Genomic DNA, 15038 nt, shown 5'->3' on the forward strand with positions numbered 1-15038 from the left:
GCAAGGAGGATGATGGCGGGGATAGGGCACAATCTGTTTCAACAAGCCCTATCGGTGATTCTGATGCATGCTAACATTTGAAAATACTGCGTCCCTTTGCTCTGTTAGTCACAAAACTCTTCTACAATGAGAGACAAAAAGAATGCTCATCTGAAAAATAAATTTAGATCCTCAAGGAAAAGAAAAATGGGTGTTATATCTAAGAAGGGCAGGGCAAAATTAAATTCAGGTCTGTATTCTAATTCCAGCTGCACCACTCATTTGCTATGTGACCACAGGTCAGTCAATTAACTTACTTTGTCATTTTTTTACATAATGGATTTTTTTTTAAAAATAGGAATTTAACTAGACCTCAGTATTCTTTAAGCTCTTAAATTCTATTACCATTTTATTCTTTTGAATAAAGAGTAGATCTTTTCTCTTACATTATCAGAAATACTAATAAAATTGTACTCATACCAATTGTAAGAATGATTACGTTATATGACTTATAAATGCCTTTAAACTAAACATTGCTTACTCAGCCAGCTGAAAATTATCCTGGTAGATCAAATAGAAGATCCACGTGCTGCAATATAAAAAATACAAAATTCAACTACCAAAGAAAGTCCCTATCCAGTATAAAAATGAGGTTAAGCCAGGAACATTTCATACTTTGATATAGTGTGAGACATCGTACACTTTTGAGAGGCTGAATTTTATGATATGTGGATCAAATTTCAATTTTTTTAAAAGCAATGAAAAACAGAGCAAAAAATCTGAGCTTGTAAAATAAAATGTGAACATTAAAAAAAGACAAATACAATTTGCAAATATCAGTTACCTATAGGAAGCATAGATGTTTAGAATGAGCCATGCTCTATAAATTTTCATTATTATCTCGTTTTTACATTTTAATGAATTTTGCCTGGGTGTCTTATCATTACTAGAAAGGTAAATGAAAATCTGACACTTTAATTTTGGATTTACCTGTTTTTCCTTATAATTTTGTCAATTTTTGTTTAAATATTTTGAGGCTATGTTATTAAATGTACACAAATTTAAGATTTTCCAGCTTTCTGTTAGATTTAATCCTTTTACTATTTGAGTGACTTTTATATTCCAGTTTGCCTTAAGGTCTATTTTGATTGTAATATAGCTAAAGCAATTTTCTTTTGATTAATATGTAGATACACACACATACACACACATACACTCTCACATACTTCTTTTTTATTCAGCCTAACAATCTTTGTCTTCTAACTAGAGTATTTTCTGTTTATATATTTTTAATGTATTTAGATTAGTTTTTAAAATGGGCTTGATGTTATTTTTATTCTATTTTTTGTTGTTGTTGTTGGGGGTTCTTTTGGTGGTGAGGGAGGTAATTAGGTTATTTTTGGAGGAGGCACTGGGAACTAAGCCAAGGACTTCATGCATACTAAGCATGCGCTCTACACTTGAGCTATCCCCTATCCCCTCTCTGTTTATATTTAATCAAATTGCTGACAATAATTCCTCAGTTTAATATCTTAGAAATCAGAGACTGTTTTTCAGTTAACGCAGTATTAATCTTTACTGCCTGCACATGCGTGGACTTTATCATAGTTATTCCTACAGCCATTACTTCAGATTGAGCTTTTGCATTTTTTGGTACAAATTGAATGTAACTGCCATTTAAAATGTCTTCAAAAGGATTAAATTGTGATTTGGCATTGAAATAAAAGTTATTTTGTAAACACAGAAATAAAGCAGCTGATATTAGTGAAGTAAATAGTTGATGTTAAAGGAATAACAGCAACTTTAGTTTTCTTGTAAAGGAACAACTAAGTGCTTTACCTGACCTTAGACAGGAAGGTGCCCACAAGAAGGTAAAGCTGCTTTACATTTTGTTACTGAGATATAGCAAGGTTACCTACAAGCAACCAAACAATGCAAATCAAGGCAGTGGAAACTGACAGTGCCTCCAATAAATTTTTTAAAAATCTATATGGAACATGAGGCTAATTTGATGGATTCATGTATTGTTAAGGCAAATGTCAATTTGTCAGAGACTTCCTACCAACACTGAACAGAAACTGCATAACTTCCATGTGATTCGATGAAAAAACAAAGCTGAGTTTAGTCAACAGGAAATGCTGACAAAATCCTGATGTTCTTTTACAGGCACTAAGAAATGAAACTTTAATGCTAAAGGTGCTAAAGAGATGAATATCCTGAGAATGGGTTACACAGGAAACAGCACATCACTGTAACACTGGCATCAACACCTATGGCCAACAAAAGCAACAGAAGTTGCTGCCATATTCAATTTTAGACTACAAAATAATTTCCCAGAAATGTTTTATATGCATAAACATGAGGGGAGTGTATGATAGCTGAACTAAAGGAAGGCTGGTTTGAGTGTCTGAGAGCCTTTCATAGCCTGCCGGCCATATGTGTTTAGCTCTTGATGTCTTCTGAGGCTGTATATCTGAATATTTAAAGGACAGGCTGCCTGAAAAATGACATAACTTGATGTTATCCCTGATGCCATGTCTAAACAAACTGTAACTCCTCAACTTTTTAGTCAGTAAACCATTGAAGGAAGAGCTGAGGAAAGAAGATGAACTGAAAACTTTCCGTTGTCATCTTTTGAAAAACACTAGCACCAAAGCCTGCAAAATGAATATCATCTCAAGAATGTACTAGCATCAAAGCTTGCAAAATGAGTGTCAGAGGCTTGGAGAAAATTCCAGGCAAATGGTCTTAAAGAAATTCCCAGAATAAAATCATCCTCACTCTCCATAGTAGACAGAACAATGCTATGTGGGAAAACACAAACAAATAGAATTCTGAATCAAGAAAGTGTTTCAAGAGGCTCAGACTATGAATGTGAAAAAGTCTTAAGAATACCTTAACCAATTTATTTAACTTTCAATTTCTTTATGTATCTGTGAAAGTGATGTGAGAAAAATCTATATGTCTAAATGAATCTTAAAAAGCACTTTCACAATGTAAACTGTGGACTTTGGTTGATAATAATGTGCCCATGTTGGTTCATTGATTGTACCAAATATGCCACACTGATGAAGGATGTTGAGGGTAGGGGAGTATATATGTGTTGGTGTAAACTGTCTCTATTTTCTGCTCAATTCTGCTGTGAACCTGAAACTGCTCTAAAAAAAAAAAAGTTTACTAAAAAAAAAAAAAGCCCTTTCGGTGCTCACTTCATCAGAACATATACTAAAACTGGAATGATACAGAGAAGATTAGCATGACCCCTGAGCAAGGATGACATGCAAATTTGTGAAGCATTCCATATTTTTCTAAATGAAATAAATCAGACAGAGAAAGACAAATATCATATATCACTTATATGTGGAATCTAAAAAAAAAATGACATGAACTTATTTACAAAACAGAAACAGACTCACAAACATAGAAAACAAACTTAAGGTTACCAAAGGGGAAGAGGTGGGGAATGGATAAATTAGGAGTTTGGGATTAGCAGATACAAACTATATATATAATAGATGAACAACAAGGTCCTTCTATATAGCCCAGGGAAATATATTGAATAACTTGTAATAACCTATAATGAAAAAGAATATATATATATATATATATATATATATATATATATATATATATATATATATATATATATATATATAAATAAATATAAATATAACTGAATCACTATGCTGTACACCAAAAAACTAACACAACATTGTAAATCAACTATACTTCAATTAAAAAAAACCCACTTTCAATAAAAAAAACACAAAATGAAATTGTAAGTGATAAAGCACAGTGTCGTAGTCTAATTGGGAGTATGTGTTCTATAGGGCATAAAATGATGTGTCTTAACATCTATCAGTGGAGTCAGAGTCAATGAAACACCATCTTCTTTTGGGCTTTCTATTTATTCTGCCTCTTTAATATTTATTTCCTCCCCTTTCTTGCCTTTTTTAAATTTTGTTTTTGATTGAAGAGTTTTTAAAATACGCTTTTCTATTCTATTTTCTAACCTTTTAGTGTATATTCTAGAAATAATTCAATTAACTTACTGAAGTCTAAAGCTAATTAGAACATTTACTCCCTAATAAGGCTGCAGTAAATATTAACTGTTATCATAACAAAAGCAATAAAAAAATTTCCTAGCTCATTAGGTAGAAAAGTAAGGATACAAAAATCTCTTTAAATACCAAGATAATGTCAAATGTGTGAGAAATAGGTTTACAGATTTACATGAACCCAATGTATACAAATGTCCATACAAAAAAGAAAGCAAGATGAGCGGTAAGGAGTGGCAATGGGACGAAGAGGAGACTAACCTACTTTTCTTCCGTTATCAGGTCAGTAAGAATGGCCTTCTCCTTTCTTTTATCACCCTCTTCTTTCATAGAGACCTAAAGAGGACATACTGGGCTGAACTAGGCTGACACAGTACCCTAATCCAGACCAAGAAAGGCTGAAAATTTATGCTCTCAAGTAGTATGATGTGAAATTCTAAACCAAGCAACAATCTCATGACAGTATGGAAAGCCCTGAACTCAAAGGCATGGGAGCCTCAAGCAAAATTACAAAATAAGCAGAGTTCTTAAGCCTCTCCTAACACTCAGTAGATATAAAATAATTTCCCTAAATTTCCAAATTCTAAAAATAAGCTTCTCTCTCCTTCCCTGTCTCCACCAAATTGAGATTCTCATTCATACAGGGAGGCAAATTTAACTACTAATTCATACCAGTAATTATCCAGATCACGTTTACTTGGTGTGGGGGGGTGTGTGTGTGTGAAAATAGTTTCTTGTTTTGCTTGTAAGGAGAAATATCCTGGAAGTGGTTAAAAAGAGTGGTCATGGGTGAGAAGGGTGAAGAATACAGAAAACTGAAACTAGTTTGTCTCTCTTTTCTTTTAATAGTCTCTATTCCTCCCTCATCTATCTTTTTCCTCCCTCCCTCAACCCTCCTCTTTCACTCCTCTACCTTTTAAATTTAAGACTGAATTAATACATGAGGACACCAGCCAATGGAGCACTTCTGCTCGTCATTCCAAAGGTGGTAAAGAAGAAAAGTGCCGGTTTCAATGCTTTGTTATTTTTAAGCTCCATTATAGCTTCTGCTGTATAACCTTTCTTGGGCAAGCCCTCGGTTACTTTGACAGTGTACCTTGAATAAATTCAGCCACAAAACAAAACAAAACAAAACAAAATAAGACTATATTGAAGTATGTTTTCTTTACTCTGTTGTATGTTACTTATTAATTTAACAAATTTTTATGAAGTACCCAGTATGTACCAGATATTAGGCTGGATACACAGGTAAGTGAGAAAGACACGGTCCCTACCCTCAAAGAGTTATCAGTCTAGTGAGGAAGGCAGCCTATCAAACAATCACAATTTGAAAAAAGCTGCTTACAAAACAACACGTAGCATGATACTTTCTGTTAATTAAAAAAAATTAATGCATTAAAATGGTATTCAGCAAATAGACTTACAGGTGATTTACAATGCTAAATATCTCTTAAAAACAAAACTAGCTTGTTTTTATACTCATAAAACTCCTGATTATTTTGTTTATTTGGGGTCAGTGGTTCTGATTGGAAAAAAAGGAAATCAGACCACTGGTAGCAAAGGAAATACTATACTTTGTGCTTAAGTGATAATGGAAAAATTCAAAACCTTGCAAAAACACAAATATATTTTGTAGAAATAAAATCTTAATTTGCTCCTTATCTTCCTTCTAATATCCCTAAAAGATTGCCTGAATCTTTAGATTTGTCCTCCATCAAAGTTCTAGTTCCTAAATTTCAGTTTTCTTTCCTCAAAACAGTAATTCTCTTTCTTTTCAGACAGAATGGCATTTGAACCATTTTGCAAGACAAGTACAGGGTATATTTACATAATATTCACCAAAAACAGTCTGGAAGGAAATAAAATATTGATATACCTAAGTAAGTTAAGCAAGGGCTAGTAGTTAAGTAAGAGGAAATTTCAAAACAGGTAACAGTTAAGTGGTTGAAAAAAAAAAAAAACCACAACTTTTAACCAACAAGCAAGATAAAAATGTTCCTAGTGTGACAGTATTGAACTTAAACATGGATTTACACTTTCCAACAAAAATTTATTTCCTGATGATTTATTATGTGACACTTTTAGGATAAATTATCTCTGTCTTTTCAGTACTTTGCATAAAGCAAGTGGCTCAGTAAATATTAGCTCTTTTTTAAAACATCCATAAATTATACAACAAACATCTAGTATTGAACATTTATGAGTAATTTTAAAAAAATAATCAGAACAAATACCCAATCAAGACAGAAAGCCTTCTATAGTGAATCATGTAATCAAAGTAAGAAAGAGATACAATTTATTAGATGAAACTTATTTCCTTCTGGAGACAATGGTCAGACTTCAAGCTCTGCCATGGCAAATAATGAAGCTTCTATTAATAGTTATCACAGCTTACAGATCTCAGAGAGGAAAGAAAAAGAGATCCATACTGTGGCAAAAACTTCTATTTGCCTGCCAATATCCAAATCTTCCCTTCCTCTTCAATAACAAAAGCCCAATTTTTTCCAGGTCAGCCATGCATCCAGCTACATTTCACTGCTTCCCTGGTAGCCTGAGCTTTGATTCAGAAAATTTCCTTAAAGGGAGAGGATGCATCCTTCTTTGTCTTTATGTTACTGCCTGGAACTTGGCAGTGATTGTTAGAGCTCTGGCAGCTATTTTGGATACGAAGACCAGGGCCACACCTTAGGGATAGCAGATCAAAGAACTGGAAAAAGTTTAGGGCCTTGGTGACTTTATGAAGCTACTATATCTATGCTAGACTGCCTACTTCAAGAATTATTTTACATGAGAAAATAAATATTGTGTGTGTCAATCACCATTAAGGCTATTTTCATTTTTGCTTCCTTAACTGATCACTTACCTTTAAACGGGTAAAGAATTTTTATTTCCTTTTTACAGATGAGGCAACTGAGATCCAGAGAAATCAGATGATTGCACAATGTCAAATTAGTGTAGAGTTGAGTCTTGGCTCCTCTCTCAATGCTTTTTCACTAAGAGCTGATTCTTAACAGGCTCTAAATATAAAAAGTAAATATAAAAATTCATTAAATATAAACATAAATTTAGCCTTATTACAGTGGTAATGGTATACATTTGTCACATCCTCTGAAAAGAAAAAGTGCCAAATTTTTATCATGTGAGAAGAGTCTATATCATATTCCAGTGGAAAAGGAAAAGAAATATATTAAATAAACACAATCAAAGACCAGAATAAGCAAAGATATTGATTTTGTGCCCAGATTTTACTATATTGCTCCCCTTTTAAATACTAAGAAGAATGTAGACTAAAAGCTTATTTTCCTTTGCAATGGTACTTCAAGACCATTAAATTCTTAACTGGAATTTTTCTTAAAATCTTTATCTGGAATCTTTTTTTACCCTTATGATCACTTTTAAAAATTAACCCCAGCTTCAGTCACAGTGATCAGTAATAAAGCAAGACATCTCAAATTCTTTTTTGAAACCCACTACCTACCTGTAAAATACAAGGCAGTTAGCTCATGTGCAAGCTCACTGGTGAACATAATCAGTTATTTCTATGCAGTATGTAAAGAAAATAAGGAAATAAATTATCTTCAAAATTTAAGAACACATGTATTTAATCCTTTTCATGATACTATATTCAACATAAAATTATCTAAGCAAGAGAGTGATCATATGTATGTTATGTGCTGGAAAAGCACATGACCTTTATTAACACAGTATGGTAAAAAAAAAACAGCATATTGAATCCTAACCACTCCCATTTACTGGCAAGCTACTTGACTCTCTGAGTCTCGATTTTCATACCTATGAAACTGAACTAATACTTCTTTATAAGTTTTTGACTGGATGAAAATAAGAATGAATACAATGTAACTAGCACAGTACATGGCAATAGTAAATGCTCCATAAATAGTAATGCCTTTCCTGTCTTGAAAATTTAATATATATGTATATTAAAATAATTAAAATCTGTGATGTAAATACCCAGTCATTGAACTTAAAAAGCAATAAACCAGTTGATATACAATGTTAAACACCATATTCTGAAAGGCCATGTTAGAGCTCTCCTCCTAGCATTGCCACAGCCAAAGTCCTGATGCAGCTGTAGGCCAATGAAAAGAATACATCCAACAAAAGAAGAACACAATCTCTTCCTCCCTGGTATTAAAACAGAGCTTTTTGCAAGAGACCCAGGTTTCTTTCTCCAAGGCCAGGAGAAACCCAGCTTTCTCCCTGAGCCAGGAAACCCAGGTTGCTTCTTCTTATTGTCAATGTCAGAATTCTAACAGTGAAAAGGAGTGGGGTGGAGAAAAATAAATGGCTTCTGAATTTCTCCATGGCAGCAGTGACAAGGGCAACAGATAATCTAGTGTTCAACATCATTTTTCCATTTGAAAATTAGAGTCAATAGGAAAGTGCGACTCAAATAAAATATCAGATGTATGACCAGCTCAGCTGGACTCCGACCCTCCTGTGTGTCAAAATATCGGTATTGATTTTAGAGTCTCTGATGTTCATATCTGTAGAAAAGGACACCAATCAAGGAAAGCAGTATATCGCTTTTTTCCCCAATCTTAACAGTTGGTTACAGTATTCTTTTTTTTTTCCTAATTGAGTTATAGTCAGTTTACAGTGTTGTGACAATTTCCAGTGTAGAGCACAATTTTTCAGTTATACATGAACATACATATATTCATTGTCACATTCTTTTTCTTTTTCACTGTGAGCTACCACAAGATCTTGTATATATTTCCCTGTGTGGTTACAGCATTCTTGATAACTTTTTTAATAAGCTTCTGAAAAGCAGATACTGTTGCTCATATGTATGTGCAATAAACATATGAGCAACAGTAAAATTTTTAAATTTATTAAAGTTACAGTGTCTTCATTATTTATACATACTGTACTTCAGATAACTAAAATACAATATGTTAAAAAGCTCTGCCAAAATAAAAATATGAAACTGCTATCTCATTTTCATTAAGTTGCTTTAATTTTTAAAATCAGAGAATTCTAGGACCAGAAATTATCTTAGAGGTGGTTCAGTTCAGATCTTACTTTTATAAAAGGTTGTAAGGCACAGGGAATTTAACTGACTTGGCTACGATTATTTGGCAGAGCCACATTAGGATCTGGCCGTTTAATTCTAATTAAATATACTTTTCATCATATCATGGTGGTTTTAAAATTTTTTAGATTGAAAATCATTAAAGTGATCAAGGTTTTTCCTTGAATAAAATTATTTGAAATGGTTAGGAGCCTGTTCTTTAAAGTCCACAAAACTAATTGCATGTAAACATGAAAATAGCAAATTTCCCCTCTCTAGACCTTCAATTATTTAGAAAAAGTTAATCATCTACCATGCTAAATATAGTCAACTCAATTACTGACAATACTTAAAAGATTATTTACTAAGGATTATTTTCAATACATTTTGAAATCCTACACTTGATTCCTCCAGCTACCCAATACTTAAAAGGGTATTTTGCACACCTCAGTGATCCAAAGGGTCCTTAGAAAGTGGAAAGCAATTTAAATATTATTCTAAATAACACAAAATCACTTTGGTATGTCTACAGAGATACACAACATATCTCAAAATGAAAAGACACTGGTGTTGATCATGCTACTGATACTCTATATTAGTGCCCGTAACCAATAACTAGGGTCTTGAAAGGTACCCTTATTGCCTTGTTTGTGCATTTCATTTTAACTGGTATTTACAGAGCACAAATCAACTTGGAAAAAAGCTGAAAGGATATGTACCAAATGTGTGGTATGAACAGTAAGTACTTCAGGAGATTGGAGAGAGGTACACACAACATGGACCTGATGCTTGCAAAATGGTTAAAACTAGGATAAATGGGGAACAACAGAGGTAACTACAAGGAGACAGAAATGAATTTTTCACTCACCCTTTAAAGTTGGACCAGATCATGGAGAGCTTAAGGACCAAGATGAGAAATATAAGTTCCTATGTCCACCCTAATAACAAGAGTGATATTATTTGTAATTTCATTTCTAATTCTAAATTTCCATGTTTTTCTTAAATTATTGACTATTAGCTGAACAATTGTTGAAACATTTGTTCAATATTTGTTGAACTTGGTTTTAAAGTTTTATAAAACAAGAACTCGCTCAGCTTAAATCAGAATGAATCCTGGAGCAATATGTATGAGGGGAAAGATGAAAGAATTTGAATATTGCGTGACACTGTTCAACAGAATTCACCTGGGAAGGTCTTAAGAAACAAGTCATTTAAGCAGGTTGTAAAAGAAGCTACAGGTTATCTGATCCAAATCTATTATACCACTAGTCATACTACTTTTAATGAATTCCTTAAAGCACTATCTCATCAATTCTTTTCATTCTTATAGGGAAAGTCCACACTCTTTCAAACAAAACTGACTAGCAAATATATTTGCATTTAACTTTCCTTCTCCCCTCTCCCCGTTTTTTTTTTAACCAAGGTAGTATATCGTTTGGTGTTCATATTTATCCATGGATTTAAGAGCCTTAATACACAGCTTAGATAGTAGCACTTACTTATTCAATTGTGTAAATGGATATTGTCCAATTTAGGAGTTTAGTGGACACTTTGAGACTTTCAAGAGGTTCTGTCTTCCAGAAATGAAAATAATGGCTCAATGATTCATGTTCATATGTTCTGTCTCTCTCTTGACACTGTAAAATAATTGTCATCCAAGACCACTGTCAGGAGCAACCACAACAATAACCACATCTGCTCACTGAGTATTCAGCAGGTGCAACAAGGAAGTACGGTCTCTCTCATACCCAGTACCATGATCTCACACCTAATGACCTGTGACCTAGGGAAAACAATACCACAACTGGCAAGAACTTTCTCCTCTCCTAAGTGTCACTGGTTGTCGATTTAAGAGAACAGCAGAAGAGCAGAATTCACCGGCCTAGCTTTGCTGGGCCTGGCGAGGGGTGGTGAGCATCACCTCAGAACTGGTGGGTATACCTTCCTCACCAGTGGGTACTTCCCTCGCCCATCGACCTGCCAAGGCCAGGCAAGAGCTTTGCCCGGGTCTCAGTTCTACACCCACCTCCGCCTGCTCCCCGCCAAGAGCCTGCCACCTTCATCGCCCCCAAGGAAATTACGGGTGCCCTGCAGCGAATGGAGCGGAGGAAGGGACCCCGGGCCTCAAGCTCGAGCTAGAACCCACTCCCCACTGTGCCCGCCCGCCGTGTGGCTCCCACCATCCTCACTGCCGGGGCAGGGTAGGCGAAGACTTGAGCCTTATCTCAGGACCCACTCCAGCATCCCGCGGCGCTGATCCGAACCCACCTCGAGGCCACCGGCCTTACCCAGCTGGGTCTCAGCGCGCGAAACTCCGCCTGCTGAATGCTTGCAGCGCACAGACCTGTCTCTCCAGCCCCCAGCCGGCGGCTTTGCTCTGAGCTTCTACCCACCGCGCGCTCCCGCCTCCTTGGTGCCATGGCGACAGTCTCCCTCCCAGTCCCCGCAGCCGCTGATTGGTCCTACCCGGATAGTGGAAGGTGCGGATTGGTGAGGGCGGAGACCAGGCCGCGCCGGAGGGCTCGGAGGCGGGCGGTGTGGAGAGAAAACGCGTAGGAGCCCAGAGGGAGGGTGAGCCAAGAGGGACGTGGCGCTCTGCTACGCGGGCGGGGAGGCCGCGCCCCTTCCTTCTCGCGCTTCCATGGAGAATCCTGTGGAGTAGGATTTGGGCGGGTGAGGTGCTTAGCCGGGACCGGGACAAAACCCCAGGTCTCGCCACCCGCCTCGGCCGCTGGCCCGCGCCGGCAGTGCCCAGAGCGGTCCGAGACAGGCTGTCAGGCTCATTTTCGCCCACAGGCCTCTCTTGGGTCTAACACCCCAGGCCTCCTCCATGGCGGGAATCTTACTCATGTTTGTAACTCACCCCACCCCGTTATGCTGGGCCCTGGGCCACTATGGCTTGATCGCTTTTTACTCCACCGTCTAACACCCGTGTGCGGACATCTCTTTTTCTCTACAACCTCCTTTTCATAAAACGGAGACCTCTACTCCACACCCTCATTTTAAAGATGGGGAAACCGGGCCTCAAAGATACTGGTTGCTCGAGAGTTAGAGAAGCTTTTTGGAGCCTCGACGCCGGTTTTGAAGTTTGAGTCTACCAAACAATGGCATCTCTTTCTGAGCCTTCATTTTCTCACTTGTGAAAAATAGCGTCTACCTCAGAGTTGTTAGTGAAGGTAAGAATACAGAAAACCAGTACAGAACCTGCTGCATATATACTGGTAATGGTGGCTTCTTTTTATGAGGAGGTAATAGAGGGTAGCAGCTAAGTCACCAATTTGGAGCCAGACTGCGTGTGTCAAAGGAACTCCATGACGCGCAGCAAGTTAACGTAAGTGCTCTGTACCTCAGTTTCCATGTATGTAAAACGAGAATAATAATACCCTCCTCCTTACAGCGTAAGTTAATAGAAAATTGACTGGCCCGTAGTAAGTGCTCAGTAAATGTTAGCCTTTCTCACGTTAGTGACTGAGCTAGGACTATAATTCAGGTCTCTGGATTCCAAGACCAGCAATCTTTCCTCACGCACACTTCTTATCTACATACTTAGAACAGTGCCTGGAGGTTAAGCTCCTTTTTAAGGTTCAGGAGGAAACACTTGTTCGTTTTCTTTCAATCAAAATCTCAAACTTATTATCATGAAAGTCTTAGAATGTGTGACCCTGCCCCTACTGAAGCTTTCATAGCAGAGGCATATGTGAAGGAAATAATCATATGCAGTTCTGATGGATAGATTGAAGAGTAAAAGCACTAGAAAAAGAAAAAAATATTCAAGTGGTTATGGTGGAAAAGCACTAAATTTCTATTTGAAAGACATGAGAAATATTATTTTGGTATTGGTTAGGTATCATTAGTAACCAATGTTAGTGTTAGTTAGGAGACAATACCCATCCCATCACTGTGGAAAACACTAAACTGTAAATAAATCAAAGGCAGGAGCTATCTTCCACATTTTCATTACCTATTATCTACCATTGGGACTAGCACACAGTGCCTGATCCAAGCACTAAAACTTGGGATAGCCCCTTTACAGGGAGCCCCTGAAAGATCTGGTAATAATCTGTCTAGATTATCTAGATAAATATTATTTATTACTATTATCTAGTAGTCAAATGGAGAAGAATGGAAAATGAGAAATTGTATTAGTCCAACAATACAATAAAAAGAGAAAGGTACACTAGCTTGCTGACTATTGCTGGTGTTATTCTCAGCAATATTCTGAGGTGAAGGAGAAAGAGAAGACAAGAAAGGGCATACAAAGATGAAACAGCAAGATTCAGGATTAGGAGAAATCTATGAGGAAGGTATTTCCAAATGTCATGTGCCTGTAAATCAGGTAACAGCATCTCTTATACTAGTAAAGATTATTTTGTGGTAGAGAAAAATAGAAATGTTGATAGTGAGCCCTGGAAACATCCTAGGAGCTGAGGAACTTATAAGGAAATGTTACTTAATAGGCAGAACCCAAAACTAGGGGGTTTACCACTGATGGAAAAATCTCATGGAGAGGAGGACTGAAGAACATGCTACTACATTGTACAAAGGAAAAAAACAAAGCTTTGGAGTCATAACTGGGTCCCAGCCCTGCCTGGGTTAAAAATCCAATTCCATCTCTATTGGTTGCATCTCCTCTGGCAAGTTCCTTAACCTCTCTCCTTAGCGTGGCTTCCTCATCTATAACGTGGAGGAAATAATAGTTGCTACCTCATAGACTTGTGAGGATTAAATGAGTTTATATTTGTAAAGCAGAGTAGTGCCTGGCACATAGTAAGTGCTATATTAATGTTTAATAAAAAATTGGTCTCAGTTTTGCCATCTGCAACCTGGGATCGTAATAGTGAACTTACTGTAAGGATTCAAATTATGTGTGTAAAATGGTAGAGATGCTCAATAGATATTATTTCTCTGCCCCTCCACCCCAGCCAGCCCCCAGCCTACTAGCTTTGAACCCCTCTCTGATTACCACTGCCACTGCCATCAAGGGGCTGTTGCTAGCCTGGTCTAAGCAAGGATGAAATATCTTTGCTTGATTTCCTTTGGCTCAGGTGAAAAACTCAAAATGAGTTTACTGGAGTCCAGGAGAAAATAAAAGGGAAACAACTCCAGAGAACCAGCTGATGTCAAGTCTGCCCCATATTGCTACTCCAGAAAAAAAAAAAAAAATGGTGTCAAGGAGAGTCTGACTTTTTAATACTTTAATTCTTCCCCTTCTCACTTCTTCTAGGATCCCACAGGACATCAACTGGCCAAGTTCTTCATTGTGTTCAGAAATGAGAGAGAGGGAGGCAGGAGTACTTACAACACACAGTGAGTAATCAGAAAGAAGAAAACTCAACAGTACACTCTACGTGAGCACCGAGACTTAATACTTTTATTAAGATCTAGATCAGTGGTCAGCAAACTATGGCCCTTGGGCCAAATCACCCAACTGCCTGTTTCTTAAGTAGGTTTATTAGAACATACCCATTCTTAACAGCTGCACTCATTTGCCTATGTATTGTCTCTTGTTGCTTTTGTACTACAATGGCTGGATTGAGTGGTTGTAACAGAGAAAGCATGGCCCTCAAAGCCAAAAGTATTTACTACCTGGCTGTTGGAAGGAAGGAAGGAGGGAAGGAAGGAAGGAAGGAAGGAAGGAAGGAAGGAAGGAAGGAAGGAAGGAAGAAAGAAAGAAAGAAAGAAAGAAAGAAAGAAAGAAAGAAAGAAAGAAAGAAAGAAAGAAAGAAAGAAAGAAAGAGAAGCTAACCCTTGAACTAGATAATTCACCCAGAATCATCTGTCAGTATCCCCAGTGCAGAAGTTTTCACCTTCATCAAATCCTCTAATCCATTGCTTCTCAGACTTTAATGTGCATACAGATTACCTGGAGGTCTTGTGAAAATACAGATTCTGATTCAGTAGATCTACAATGAGGCCTGAGATTCTGCATTTCTAACAGACATTAGGGTCATACCAATATTGCTGGT

The 15038-nt window shown here is 36.9% G+C and overlaps 1 protein-coding gene and 1 non-coding gene across 9 annotated transcripts in view; one reads left to right on the plus strand and one right to left on the minus strand.

Moving 5' to 3' along the window:
- Nucleotides 1-11499, minus strand: part of NUCB2 (nucleobindin 2) — a 32063-nt gene extending 20564 nt beyond the window's left edge. Inside the window, exons 1-5 of one of the 8 annotated variants that reach the window (XM_045523827.1) lie at nucleotides 11341-11479; nucleotides 10572-10709; nucleotides 9941-10010; nucleotides 7516-7576; nucleotides 6901-7054 (exon numbers count right to left, since the gene is read on the minus strand). The gene's annotated coding sequence lies outside the window, so the exon portion shown is untranslated. Of the gene's footprint in view, nucleotides 1-520; nucleotides 569-4298; nucleotides 4374-6900; nucleotides 7055-7515; nucleotides 7577-9940; nucleotides 10011-10571; nucleotides 10710-11340 lie in introns of those variants that run through there. The other 7 variants (XM_010964806.3, XM_010964803.2, XM_010964804.2 and 4 more) reach the window with 7 other exon arrangements.
- On the plus strand, nucleotides 3181-3287 carry LOC123619626 (U6 spliceosomal RNA). The gene has a single exon (XR_006728307.1). It is a non-coding gene; the product is annotated as a U6 spliceosomal RNA (small nuclear RNA).
- Nucleotides 11500-15038: the final 3539 nt, after the last annotated feature.

This window comes from Camelus bactrianus, chromosome 10 (assembly GCF_048773025.1).
Source record: "Camelus bactrianus isolate YW-2024 breed Bactrian camel chromosome 10, ASM4877302v1, whole genome shotgun sequence".
Classification (NCBI taxonomy): domain Eukaryota; kingdom Metazoa; phylum Chordata; class Mammalia; order Artiodactyla; family Camelidae; genus Camelus; species Camelus bactrianus.